The sequence below is a fragment of the Ambystoma mexicanum genome, chromosome 8 (assembly GCF_040938575.1).
Source record: "Ambystoma mexicanum isolate Mex_15411 chromosome 8, UKY_AmexF1_1, whole genome shotgun sequence".
Classification (NCBI taxonomy): domain Eukaryota; kingdom Metazoa; phylum Chordata; class Amphibia; order Caudata; family Ambystomatidae; genus Ambystoma; species Ambystoma mexicanum.
In genome coordinates this window covers 1,477,685,391-1,477,698,932 of record NC_090929.1, presented here as the reverse complement: position 1 = coordinate 1,477,698,932, position 13,542 = coordinate 1,477,685,391, and the positions used below count along the sequence as shown (strand labels likewise).

The window sequence follows — 13,542 nt, the reverse complement described above, 5'->3', positions numbered from 1 at the left end:
AGTAATCAGTCTTACAGTTGAAGGTTTTTTGGTTTCAGCTCCAAGGGGGCAAAGGGTCATAAATCTCTCTTCGGGCCTTCTAAGAAGGATTGGGGGACAGACCACAATGTACCTGGTGCTGAACATTTGCTTGGTGCTCGACAGCATCGAGGTGGTTCCAGGGTGCTTTGCAGCCCTTGAGACGGAGTTAGTGGCGAGAGACAGCTGTGGGTACCAGGTGGCATGCTGGACGGATGTCTGCAGGCCGTCCGGCATGATGGCTCAGGGCCAAGAATCGCTGTCTCTGTGCTGGTTGGCGGATCTGGAATGCTGGTCGGCCAGATGCTGTTCGAGGTCTAGACTGTCTTAAAAATGTCCTTAAAAGATGGATGCTGGATGATGCTTGTGTGGCACTCCTCCTAGCTTCTTCGCAGGACTTGTGTCCTTTCAAGGCGGATGGCCCAACGTTCAGGAGAGTGTTTGCAGGCAACAACCTTGTCCTTAGTTCAGATACTCTCCATCACTTCCCACCTAGGAAGCATGGTGGAAGAGCCTAGCAGGGCACGCTGTGTGCTGGCTGGGTACCAGTTCTGGAGCTGCTGAATGGGTACTGAATGGGTACTCTGAGTCTGGTATCTCCTTCCGTTCCCTGGGAGATGTTTAGGGGAGGGATCTTGTTTCCGTCTTGAAACCCCTGGCCTTCCTTCACTGGCGGAAGATGTAAGGTAGACTGTACCTTCAGCTCGGGTCGTAATGACTCATTCTTCTTACTCCTTTCAAAGTCTTCAGATGATCTGCTAAGTGAGGGGCTCAGCCCTCTTTTAAAGACAAATGGGCCCCAGTGATTGGTGCAGGCTAAGACCACCTTAATGAACCAAACCTGGGTCCCCACCAACAATCTTCTGTTATGCATGAGGCCAGGACCAGAGTTCTCTGCAACAGGACAGACAAGGGGGTGACAACATATACCTAAGTCACACCCATCTCCCTGTCCGTTGTAGATCAAAGTGTCTCTCTGGTTAACTGAGCCCTCTGTGACTCTTGATTAAAGTGCAGGGTTCCTTTGAATTTTGCGATAGGAGCAGACCTCTTGTTTCCCTCAAACCCCATACTTCTCCCCTCTGAAAGTGGTCAGCTCTGCAGGGGTTTGCCTACAGTACATAGTAGACCCAGACATGCATTTCACTGCCTTTCATACAGAGGGTGGAAATTAGCTTCAGGTTGCATACCAAAGGGGTGTTAATCCCGCCTTCCTGTTGTCTGTCTGGCAACCAAGCCGCTCCTCTAGGCTTGCTTCAATTATCTCTCATTAGTATGGACTGCCACCAGCTGGAGAACAAAAGGAATGCATATCCATGGAGCCTTTGATATTTAAATTAGGCTGCTCATGGATGGAGGAAGGTGTGCCTTCCCCCTTCGTGGAATACTTTCATGTACCCAGGGCTGTCACATTCAAGCTGAATATGATAGGGGAAGACGGCGCCTGTAGACTGTGCCTTCCCGTAGTACATGTGACTATGCATTTTGTGCGGGAAGCAGATGAAATGGGTGCGGAATGGCCACACAAATTTCTCGGAGGTTGGTCTCCCATCATTCATTTTCATTTAACAAAAAAATCAAAAAGCCCAGGCGAGGACACTCTCCCTGTGCGGATGGTCGAATTCCTCACAGTAACCAAACTTTCTATTGTTCACCTGGAATCTATCCAAATTTTGGCAGGAAGGCCAAACGAAGTTGTCAAATAATAGCCTCATGAACAGATCAATTGGAGGGTGCTTGTTATGGATGAAGCTCTGTCACCAGGATCAGTTTATCTGTATTTGCTTGGCCTTTTGAGGATCACTGGAGGAGATGCAGAGAAAGGGTGTCACAAACCAATCTATCTATCACTCATTGAACATTAGAGCAGTCAGCTGACAGGCTTGAAGGATTACAAGAAGTAAAACATGATATAGGCCTCATGATTTTTCAATACATTAGAGGGATGCGCAGTACTGCAATGCACTGGGGGGGGGATAGAAGCAGTTTTGGAGTTGGCCCTCTGCTTGTTGGCAAGCAACCAAAAAAGAAACACACCACTCATTGAATTTCTCTCTTTTAGCATGGCGTAAGGCAACTTACATATGTAATAGTGTGGAAGTGATAAATAGGTCCTATTCAGAATAGTAAGCAAGGAGTGATTTGGTGGGAAGGGGTGCCTACCTGCTAGAACACTATTGGCAAGTGAAAGCTCTGTTACCGCTTTGAATCGTTGTTACTTGGGATGATGGATCCTTCCTGTTTAATCCACACCCCAATCGACCTTTGTCACCCACCTCTTCCATGTGTGATGCTGGACAGGCTAAATGATTCACCACTGGGCGCCTTGCTTGGGTTATTCTCACCTCAGTGCCTTTCTTTGGCTCACACAATAGCTCTTTGTAGAGCAGCAGGACCTGGGAACCTATCAGAGAAAAGATCTTCCGTTCACCTTCCGGCATCACTGGCTCCAGACATGCCCTGCCTGCGATTCCTCACTAATCAAAATCTTGGGACAGCCATCATGTCATACTGTAGAGACAGGCCGTTGAGCCCTCCATAAACCCCTATAAACACCTGTCTCTTTGACTCAAGCAGCCCCCATGCCCTTCACATTACAAAAATGTTATCATTTATCAGAAATATGTCAACAATTTTCCTAAAATAAACTGCAAATCCGCGAAATGCGAGTTCACCATAGAGTATTTCCCCGCCAGCCCCGGGCATTCGGCTGTGTTAAATGGTCGAATGAAGACTGCTTTCGGAGATTCGTGGGTAAGTAAATATGTGCACTAAAGTGTTCCATCACGTGGTCAAGTTTACTGACCCCGTAGCAGAAATAATGTGCACTAACAGGCTTCTCTTGGGTAAACACATCATAATTGGGGCGCTCGGGCACATAAGAACGCTCGAGAAAGGCTGCGAAATAGCTGCAGGGAAGCAGAATTCTTAAAAAGTGCCATTTCTTTTGATCTAGGAAGTAGCTTTCACCTGCGACACGTCTGGCGAGAAAGACGTTCTTTGCAATGATCCTTTGAGGCCTTGCAAAGGCATGAAGCGAGGCCTGACCCGCATTCCTGCTGGAACGCAGAGCAGTTAAGGCAATCTTCAGCATTAGCAAAGAGATCCTTCTGGCAACAAACACATGCACTACAGCAGAAAAGTACTGTTTACTTAACCTCTGCCGGAGAGTGTGGGCTAATTACTGCCCGAAAGTCCGGGTATCACTGCACTGGGCAGGGAGGGATTACCCTGCCACTACCTCAAGGTCAAAGGTAATGTTAATGAAGGCTGGAGAAGAGGGCTCCCATGAAAACACGGAGTTAAGGGCACGAAAATATAGCTACTTTCCCGGCTCCGATTGCTGATCTACCCATGACCTGAGATGGCAGCATGATATTACAGGATTAGACTTTGTACACAGTTTGGCTACTGTCAGCAATGCCAAGGCAATCTGTCTCTAGGACAGGGCGCCGCTGGCTGCCACACTGGGGGTTGGAGGAGCTTGCTGTTTTTGATGGGATTAGACAAGTGTGGTTCATGTTTTTGTAGAAAGACATTTTAGGGAAAAAAAGGGCCTTTTGAAGTATCAGCGTTATGCTTGTGTAAAAATTAGCATTGTCCAATGGGGTTCCATGTCATTTCGCTGAACCGCTTTTTTCCGACGGGTGTTTTGCCGCAGGAGTTTTGCCGAAAAAGTTCAACAAATTTTGTATACAATTATTTTGGGGGGGGTTCAGCCCCCAAGCACCCTTTAATAGATTTTCTTTTATTTCCCTTCCCCCAACCCTTTATTTACCCATTCCCACCTACCCCCAAAACATTTCGATGGAAATGTTTGGCAAAACTCCTGTGGAAAAACACCCATCGGAAAAACGGTTGTTGCCAAAAAGGACACAATAACGTGCAATGCATACATTTGAAGGATTCGAAACCCAACAGGGAAAGAAAGGGAAGGAACTTCAACTGAGCCTTAAAAAATCGTGATTCTCTACTTGTAGTTCAGATTGGTTCAAAACATAGGCTCGGTTCGAATGGGATTTGAATCAGATTCACATTGATTCAACCTTAATCCTATCCCATGCAATCCCAATGTATGTTTAGGTGGCATCTAAAAAATTCGAGGTATTTAAAATACCATGTTTTAATCAATACCAACATACTTAAAATGAAGATTAACAAGTCCTATTCAATTAGAAAATGTTTACTCATTAGGCTGTCCGATAGATGTTTAGGACTACAACTCCCATGACCGTTCACACCACTGACTGCCCTAGCTGGGATTATGGGAGATGACGTGCAAAACGTTTGGAGGACCACTTAATGAGTAACCTTGAATTAGAGGTTGACATAACTCCTCTCCTTGGCCTGGGCTCCATTCACAAATGGGATTACAAAGGGCAGGTGATTCAGTAAACAATAGTTGTGCATTTGGCAACTGTTAAAACTGCCTGGGAACTCCCCAATTATGCAGAGGTTCTGGAACCAGATACACCCATACTCAATCAATCACAGAAATAGACAAAATGCAAGGCAAAACCCAGCTTTATTATCATCAATATAAAGCAGGGACAGCATACAGGCATAAAAAGTAAACAGAGCTCTTGATTAATTCAATATAAACAATGGATTAAATACTCAAAATAAATTTGTTATTGCTGATATCAGAGCATAATCTCTCAGTACAAAACCTACTGACACTAGGGATTGATTAAGGGAATTGGATACACATATGCTCTATGCGTATAAAATATTTCATTGGGTTGACACAATCGGATGGCTTCTCCTGAGACCACCTCTAAGTTGATAACAGTAAACGGCCATCATCTCTACAATATGTAATTGGTTGGCATAATATGTAAGGGATGCCCTAACATTAAGGATTCTTATTGGTTGGCTTCTTACTGACCAAGTCTGAATGGGTTTGAAATGTTACCCGTGCACTTGTGACCACTCTTGTAGATTGAATAGTAACAGGCAGCGTTCATCTCTCCACAAAGCCCACCCAAACTAAGGACTTGAAAGAGTAATAGTAGAGATTATATTGGGTAGTGGTGCCATGTGCACTGTCTCTCTATAGATAATTATGTTGTGTTCAGAAAGTATAAATAAATGTAAAGTATTCCACATAGATATTCTCGACTTATAGATTGGTTTTTAATGTGGTCAGCCGACATGTGTTTTAACCTTGGTAATTTTCAAGGCTGATACAACAAATAAGTATAACATTTGTATTTGATTGCAAATGATTACAAAACAATATGTAGAAATTATGCACATAAATCGATTGATTTCAACAAGAAAAAAGCAAAAAGGCACATTTTGTTGTGAAATATTATCAAAAGTACGATTATCAACCACATAAATATAAATAATGAAATAAATGACATACCGCACACCAGTTTGAGGATTGTGGGTATTGTGGAAAAGAAAAAACAGAAAAGGAACAGAAAAGTACATTTGAACCATGACGGTATTGAAATAATGTTGGTAGCTTAATACATAGGTGAGTATAGCACCTCATTTGCACCTGAACCATTGTGGTAAGTAGTGGAAAGGCAAGTGTAATCACTCCATATAATGTCCATAATGGGCAAATCTGCCACCTTGTGGAGAGTAGTAAGACGGAGCATAGCGTGATCCCCGCTACTTAATATTCATGCAAACCACTATGTGATTATTTTCTCGTAGGGTTATGGTCACCAAACACTGTGCACTTGTTGTAGCGGGTATGAGCTTACTCCTTCTTCCACTGGTTTGATTGTTAGACCTGAATGGAATGGTAATCACATTCATGTTAAATAACGTGCTACTGATAGTATGACGTTCTTAAATTAACATTCTATCAACCAATCAAAATCAAATAACTAAAGGTTCCTACCAAATTAATATTGTCATTGCATCATTGTTGGTCATGTAAATGTTGGAATGAGAATAGCGTTGGCCAATAATAAAGCACCTTGAGTCTTGTAAATCTGGAAAGACGTTTTTTGAAGTACCAATAGGTAAAATACAGTGATAGTCAAATAATGTAAGGGCCCCAGGCCCTCTCACCTTGTTTTATCTTGAAATATAGAATCTGTACATTAGTCTGTAGTTGTGGTGCATTGATTCATTATTCAAAGCAGTGATTGAAAATATCCTCTGCCTATAGAACGCAAAATGAAATAATGTTCACGAGTGTGTTGGCCCTCCGTTGAATATCAATTGTTTAAACTACAAAAACATTATCGCATCTGCAACTGCCCTGATTAAAATAAGGATTGTAAAAGTGGAATTACACTTGTAGCCCCAATGGCTTAAACATTAATGTTTTGTAAATATCATGAATTGGTGCCTGTGATGCTGGAAATGCTCTATGTCCTTGTCCTGCACTCCTTTTATCATGTGTGTTCTGTGTTATTTTCTGCACAGGAGTCCAATCATTAATGTTTAAGCCATCAGGGCTAGAAGAAAACATCTACGTGGAATACTTTAAATGTATTTATACTTTCTGAATGCAACATAATTATCTACAGAGAGACAGTGCATGTGTCACCATTACCCAGCATAAGCTCTTTTCTTACTGATCAACATTGGATAACTGACAGGTCATCAAGACATGAGTCAGACAGGAGAGAGGTCTACAGACAGCTTTCTTTTAATTAAAGAAGATACCATCCCTCATTTCTAGGCCATGTGCCAGAGTGACCTCTTTGTGTTTGGCCTTGCGTGGTGTCTTGTGTCTGGGGATATGTGTAAAGAGTAAGGTGTGTGTCTTATCTGTATTTGTTGCTAATGAATAGGCAGCGTTCTTCAATTATGGGTCATGTGTGATGGGACAGTGTTTGGAATGACTTCACCCTGCATTTGTAGGATTTTAGATAATATTAATGTGAGTGTTATTGTTTCTCTTACCACAGGGGACACTCTTCAGCTATTTTTCATGGAGTCTTTGGTTTCTAATTGTCCTGCACCTGGCTTTCAAAGGCTGGTTCTACTCTTATAAAACTTTAATCTGGGAGTATCCTTCTTGCACCCTGGGAATTGCTATCTTGTGTTTTCATTGCAACATTATGACCCTCCCTTAATTTGAGTTAACCTTGGCTGTGGTTGCCAGATTCTGCCCAGGCTCTGCACAAATCTATATTTCTGTGGTTTCAGCATCTTTTGTTCTCTCGAGCCTTTGAGCCCTTTCGCTTACTTAGAATTGTGTTGTGGTTTCCATTTTGGAAAAGATGGCTTCCCATTACTGTTGAGCATCTATATCAGTGAGCTATAATCATGTGTCGTTCATATTGCATTCAGTTTATAAATTGCTTATGTCAGTATTCTTCATGTCTTATGGATGCCATGTTAATATTCTTCATGTATAAACACAGGTGTTATCTAGTGTTCGCGTTCTTCATTTTGATTGCAGATTTGCTTCATGTCTAAAGCAAGCACATATATTGTCAAAATGTTGGTTTGGTTTTACCCATGCCATTTTCAGCTTAGATTGTGTTCATCTCCTGTTGTACCTGCCTGGAATAAGGGTGGTACTGTTGTTTTAGTGAGTAACGTTTCTCACCTGTGCCCAATTGAACTGGGGGAGGGGCAGAAGCTTTGGATGATGTATTTGTCTGCCTCTCAGCACAACTATGAAGAATTTGGAGACTTCAATGCAGACATTAAAGCATCATTGTAACAGATCATGACAAATAGATTCATGCCCCGGTCGTTCTGTCAGACAAAATAGTGCTGGCCGAAACCAAACACCCTGACATGCTCATGCATCCAGTAGGAACCATTTGGATAGGCTAACTGGAATCTCCCCTAAACCCTTCCAGGGTCATTATTTTCATTATCCCCCCAAACACTTTCAGTTACATTCTCCTCCAAATTATGAGAGAACATGTCTATGCACTTTATTATAATTATATATGTATAAGGAGACAGAGAGAGAGAACGACTGCTTTGTTTAAGACAAAAAACACAATTAGCATTACATGTTTTATTAGAAAAATAAACGTAACTCATTTAAATGGCTTGACTGACACCCTCTTAATATTAAAGAAGAACTCTATGTTTTGTCCATAATTAAAGGTTTACTACGGTTTAATTCTTTTTCTGTTTCACTGGTTTGTTTAGATCATTAACAAAAATGTAAAAATGCCTTCAAACAATGAAAACAGCACAGCGCTAGCCACAGACTACTGAGCTCTGCTGTTGTCATGTCTTGTGAGTGCAAAATCGCTCCAGTGAAGTGTGTTCTGCGGTTTCCTCGCAACCCACATACTTTTCTTTTTGATATTTTGAGAGATCGCGGTCTGGCATCTGCCACCTGACAATGAAACCCTACCCTGTCCCCGGATGATGGATGGTCATGAAACATGATTTTTGTTAGTGCTGTGTCTCTGGTGTTTTAATATGTGACTATTTTAGAGTTCTTACTAAAGGGACGAGGTTGTGGAATCCATTTCCGTTTTTTCGTGCTTGAAATACTTTTAGGCTTATGGCCCCACGAATGGTGTTTTTCAAGGTTTACTCAGGTCGGTATGTAATTGGGTAATTGGGTATTCCACTCTTTATGCCAGTACGCCTTTGAAACACGAGAGGGTTCCATTTATATTATGTACACTGTAACATGGGAAGCCTCCATTGGTTTGTTCGAAAATAATTCGAACGTAGGATCACAATTCAAAAACCACAATGTTGATGATTGTCCATGTATTAAAACATCCAATACATTACCACACTGCAAACACACAATTGCTCATTATACCGTTATTAAAACATTTGTGCCATTATTATGAAAAACGAATGAAGGCACCGAGTGTAATATATGCTGAATTAGATGTAGGCACCGAATGCTATACCGGTTGCACACTATTTTAGGTATTCTTGAGTGAACAAAATGCTTCGGGGCAATCCTTTATGGTGCAGTTTTCCATTGAGTAAAGAATGGATTCAGAAATTAATTTACATAATAATGTGTATCCCTTTGAAGGTATTTGGGTAATGAGCTCCACGGTGTGACAAAGCTGTTTTTCACTGGGTTGCTTTGTCCCTGTTGATTACCTTTTAACATTCCCTGATTGAGGTGCTCATGAATGAGAGTGAAGTTAGTTACTTTGTTTTTCTGTTCTCTACAAGATGGCGCCCTCGAAATGTGATGAGTCCTGGACTGCTTTCACGAATGGGTAGTCCAACCTTGACAGCCATGGATAGGTAAATGCAGGTGAAACTCGAGGCGTTTTTGTAGCTGTGGACATCAGATGGAAACACAGAAGTGCTCCGTGCTGGAAGACATAGGCGCTCTGAAGTAAGTGTTATTTTTTTTAAGTTGCCTACATGATCTATGCATGAGTCACATGATGCGGGGGTACGGTGATCGCACCCCCCCCCCTGGTTTTCCCTTTAACCGCAGGACGTTACATTGTCTTTTTTCTCCAGTATATTGAGACATATGCTTTAAAACAGTGCAGTGCCACTTTAGGGTGTAGGCACTCGGCTTTAGAATAGCAAAACAGACATAATGTTTGGTGCCTCAGGTTCGATCACTTGTATTTATCAGCATGGAAGATCCTTTGACAACGCGTTTGTGAATTGCCTTCTGTCAGAATAGGATGCGAACACTACGGTGCTATGTTTGTGTGCTAGTGAAGACACACTATATGTGATGGGGGACCTAGGTGTTTGTTTTTATTCACCGGGCACTCGGTATATATCGCACCGGCATGCCTCACCATTGTATTTAGATGAGGACACTTGTGGCAGGTGATAGGCATATATTGCAATTTATATAGTAGGTGAAATTCTCATTTAACATGGATTATTATGTCTTTTTTTCTCTTTTGTAGGAAATTGGTGGACTTTGAACATTGGAAGACGAGAATAACAGTCCTATTCTTACCTACATGTTGATTGTGTTTCAACACAGATGCCAGGTATGGTACCCTCCCAGATTTGTGGAGCCTATGGATGTGGGTGGAATAGGTTTTCAAAGACCCTGCGAGTGACTGCCTTGTTGTGGTCTGTTTTCTTTATTTTGCAGTCTGTGCTTTGGCCATTTGAGGCCATTTATTGAATAGCAGAAGTTCTACCATGAAGGACTACGATTGCATTTCTGCATATTGGGTGATACCATGCACAGAGATCAGGTAGCTTTTATCAATTTTGAGTGTCTTCTTGGGTTAAACAAGCACGTACCACATTTAATTCCATCAGTTGAGTCAACTTGGTCAGATTTTCATCAATTAATGTGTTTTAAAAAAATGTCAGTGACCTTTTCTTTTCTTGTTTTCTTTAGTATCAATAACCCTGGGCATTTCGGGTTGTAACTCTGTGGAGACCAGCCTACCCACTTATCAACAACTTTGCAAGTGTGCTGTGGATGGATAGCCCCTGATGAATGGCCTAATCATTGTTGGATAGGGACAGAAACATGTTGGGCTGATTTTGTGTGTACACAAATTGGGCTATTGTAGATTTGGCCTTTTGTCCAACTGTGGGTGATTATTAATTGGTACTGTATGTACATTTATGTTCTGTATTATGTACCTTGCGTTTTATGTGAATTTGTATACATCTTGTGAAGCACATTTTAAATCAAAAATTATTTTGTAATACAATTAAAAGTTCATTTTATGAATATGCTATTAGATCCATTCTTTCAGAAGTTAGCATTGTAGAAGATTTAGTCACCAGTACTTGTATTGAATGTTTATTTTCTATTTTTCATATATATGTATGTGTCTCTGTAGGGTTGCAAGGCCTGACAACGTCTTTCGTTTGATGGCTTATACTACTTTCATTCACCTTAAGTTCATTATTTGCTCGCATGTACATCTCTGTTTAGGCCTAAGGCTTAATTGTCCATTAGACCAGCTTGACCGTCAGGCACTTCCACCATTTAGGGTGATGCGCATTGACAGAGATAAGGCTGGATAAAAACAAGTACTGAAGTAAATACTTTGGCTTTTCTATTGGGGGCCAGTTCCCCATTCATGTATTTATTTATTTATTTACTTATTTAAATTTGTAGAGCGCACGGCAGCCCGCAGGCATCGAGGCGCTATGTCAGAGTTTAAGAAGGCTTGATTAAGGGTTACAAAGAAGCCGCCCAGTTTTACTTGTTACAGAAAAGTTCAGAGATAGTGTTTACAACGTAACACAGAGTACATGCAGGTGCAGACAGTCCTAAAGTCCAGGTTGAAGTCAGACAAAGAGGTTAGTTTTGATGGCTTTTCGAAAGGCAGAGTGGGATTCAATGGATCTGATGTGGGGTGGTAAGGAGTTCCAGAGTCGGTTCTTGTATAGTGTTCTTTTCAACTTTTATATCATAAACCTTTCTAAAAATGGACCCAATATAATTAGCAACATGTTACTTACTATAGTTTTCCGCTTTTCTGTGCAGAACAAATAAGACAACATAGGTACTTTGAGTTAGAAGGAGGTGCATAAATGCTCTATTGCTTAGAAATCAAGTGGACATAGACACGCTTGGTTAAGAAAGGTGCATTGCACTAGGAGCTGCTTGATGCTTGCAAGTAACCCATTAACATCACGACAGATGTGTTTGCTGGCAGAAATGGCTGTTTCTAATGATCTCTAGGTGACAGGATTTAGCTATCACAGAGACGTTGACATTGATCAGGCTATAAGAATTATGCATCCCCCCTTCACACATGCCAGTTAAAAAGTGCCAAGCTCAAACATACCATCTACAGCAATTGTTTTTTTCTCCATATTGGTGGCTAGTGCAACTTCCATGAGACAAAACTAAAAATAGACCAGGAGAACATAAAACAGTTCAAATTGTCAATTTGTGATTGTTGGATTGATACATGATGTGGGGTAAAATATAGCCCCTGAATGCCAGAAATAAAGAGGCTAGAGTGGTTGGAAGCCACCTGGCTAAGGTGGAGTCCCATTGAAGTCTACAGCAGCACAGAAATGGTGATGTCAGACATGAGGCCTATTGAACCAAAAACAGGGCTACATCTCAAATGAAAAAAGTGGGCTTGGAAGTTCAAAAGTGCAAAGATGTGTGCAATGCATTTCAGCAAGGATAAAGAAAGACATGTGGCTGAAAGAGGGTTTCATAGGCTGTGAATAGCCACCATATGAAATGGAATTCAGGGAAATGGCAGCATGTGACATCAAAGTTACATAATACCAGATTGTGATCCATACATATCAAGTGAAACCAAGCTTATTGCATTTATAAGAAATAAAGGAACTTCCTTTTCCTCATCACAAATGACAGCATGCAAAGCGAAGCTCCCACTTGGTTTCAAGGTTAACATGGTTTTCTCATATAACTGGCCTGTGTATGGACAATCCAGAAGTGATACACATGTCTTTTGCAACTGTGATATTAAATAAATACATTACACATGGTTATAAGGCCTGGATGCCTTATAAAATGCTTCATGTAAAATGCATTTTGTTTGAGTTAAAAGCCATTTCTTGCAGAATTGTAAATGCATCTGGGTATTTCTAGTGAACTGAAACTTTAACCTCAAAGAACTTTCCTCTGCTTGTCCCGTAGAGGGAGGTCTGGTTGTCAACAATCAATCAGGTTAATTGCTAAAAAATACAAAGAAATACACTGCCTGAGATGTAAACTTCAGTCAAAAAAGATAAAGACCTGTCTGTTTTTTCAGCAGAAGCGACCTTGAAGTCCCCCCTCCACCCATAAAATGTGCATTAAGCTATAGCCAGGACCCTTGGGAGGCCAAGGAGGAATAGGCTAAGATAAACATGAGCCAGAATCTAGCTGGTCACATGGTGAAGGATAAATTGAAACTTAAAGGGTGGAGGGCTAGGACAGTGAGTGAGGCCTGTGAGGCAGGGGTTTAATTGATAGAAAAATACATTTTTATTGCATAAAAAGGGCAGCGTATATGCCACAGTGCTCATTCCAGACATGTATTAAAGGTGACAGAAATCTCCTTTGAACCATGGCAAAACGATTTTTGTGTGATAAACATAACAGAAGTTATTAAGAAGAATTTGATTTGGGTCTTCCCATGATTCTGAGAGATTTTAAAGTTGGTGTGAAGGTGAAGGACACAATTAACGTTTGTATGATGAAGTGTCATATTTTTCACTGATGCAGTTCCTGAGTAAACAAAGAAAAGCGGTATCTCTGCATAGGAAGGACATGCCGACTTCGGATTAGCATCGTCTGATTTTCCTTAGAATGTAGTTCTTAAAAATATATCCATACATGTAAAGATTTGAAAAATCAGGGTATTTGCCATGTTGATAGATTTTCAGAGTTTAAACATGCAAAACCCACATGTCAGTTTGGGATGACAAAGCTTTCTCCTTCCCCACTTTTCCTAACCCACACCCCTCAACTCGTTGTCCTATTAGCACACAAGTGGGAAGTGGGTGGGGAGAACCAACCAATCCTTTCCGCGGGAATCATGACAAGTGGGTGATGTTATTTGCCCTATAAGAAGACCAGTTTGCATCAGAACTGGGCTTTTTCACTTTATTCCCGGAAGTAACCTGCTGCTGAACTCTTGCGAGAAACACCCAAGCAGAGAGTCCCCAAATCTTGCATTGGAGACA

At 41.3% G+C, this 13,542-nt stretch overlaps 1 long non-coding RNA gene across 1 annotated transcript in view; it reads left to right on the top strand.

The window, feature by feature from the left end:
• The window catches only part of LOC138473795 (uncharacterized), a 70,448-nt gene extending 59,847 nt beyond the window's left edge, over nucleotides 1-10,601 (top strand). The window contains exons 2-5 of the long non-coding RNA XR_011268920.1: nucleotides 9,112-9,280; nucleotides 9,819-9,905; nucleotides 10,013-10,118; nucleotides 10,268-10,601. This is a non-coding gene — a long non-coding RNA (uncharacterized lncRNA). The remainder of the gene's footprint in view (nucleotides 1-9,111; nucleotides 9,281-9,818; nucleotides 9,906-10,012; nucleotides 10,119-10,267) is intronic.
• The last annotated feature ends 2,941 nt before the right edge of the window (nucleotides 10,602-13,542 follow it).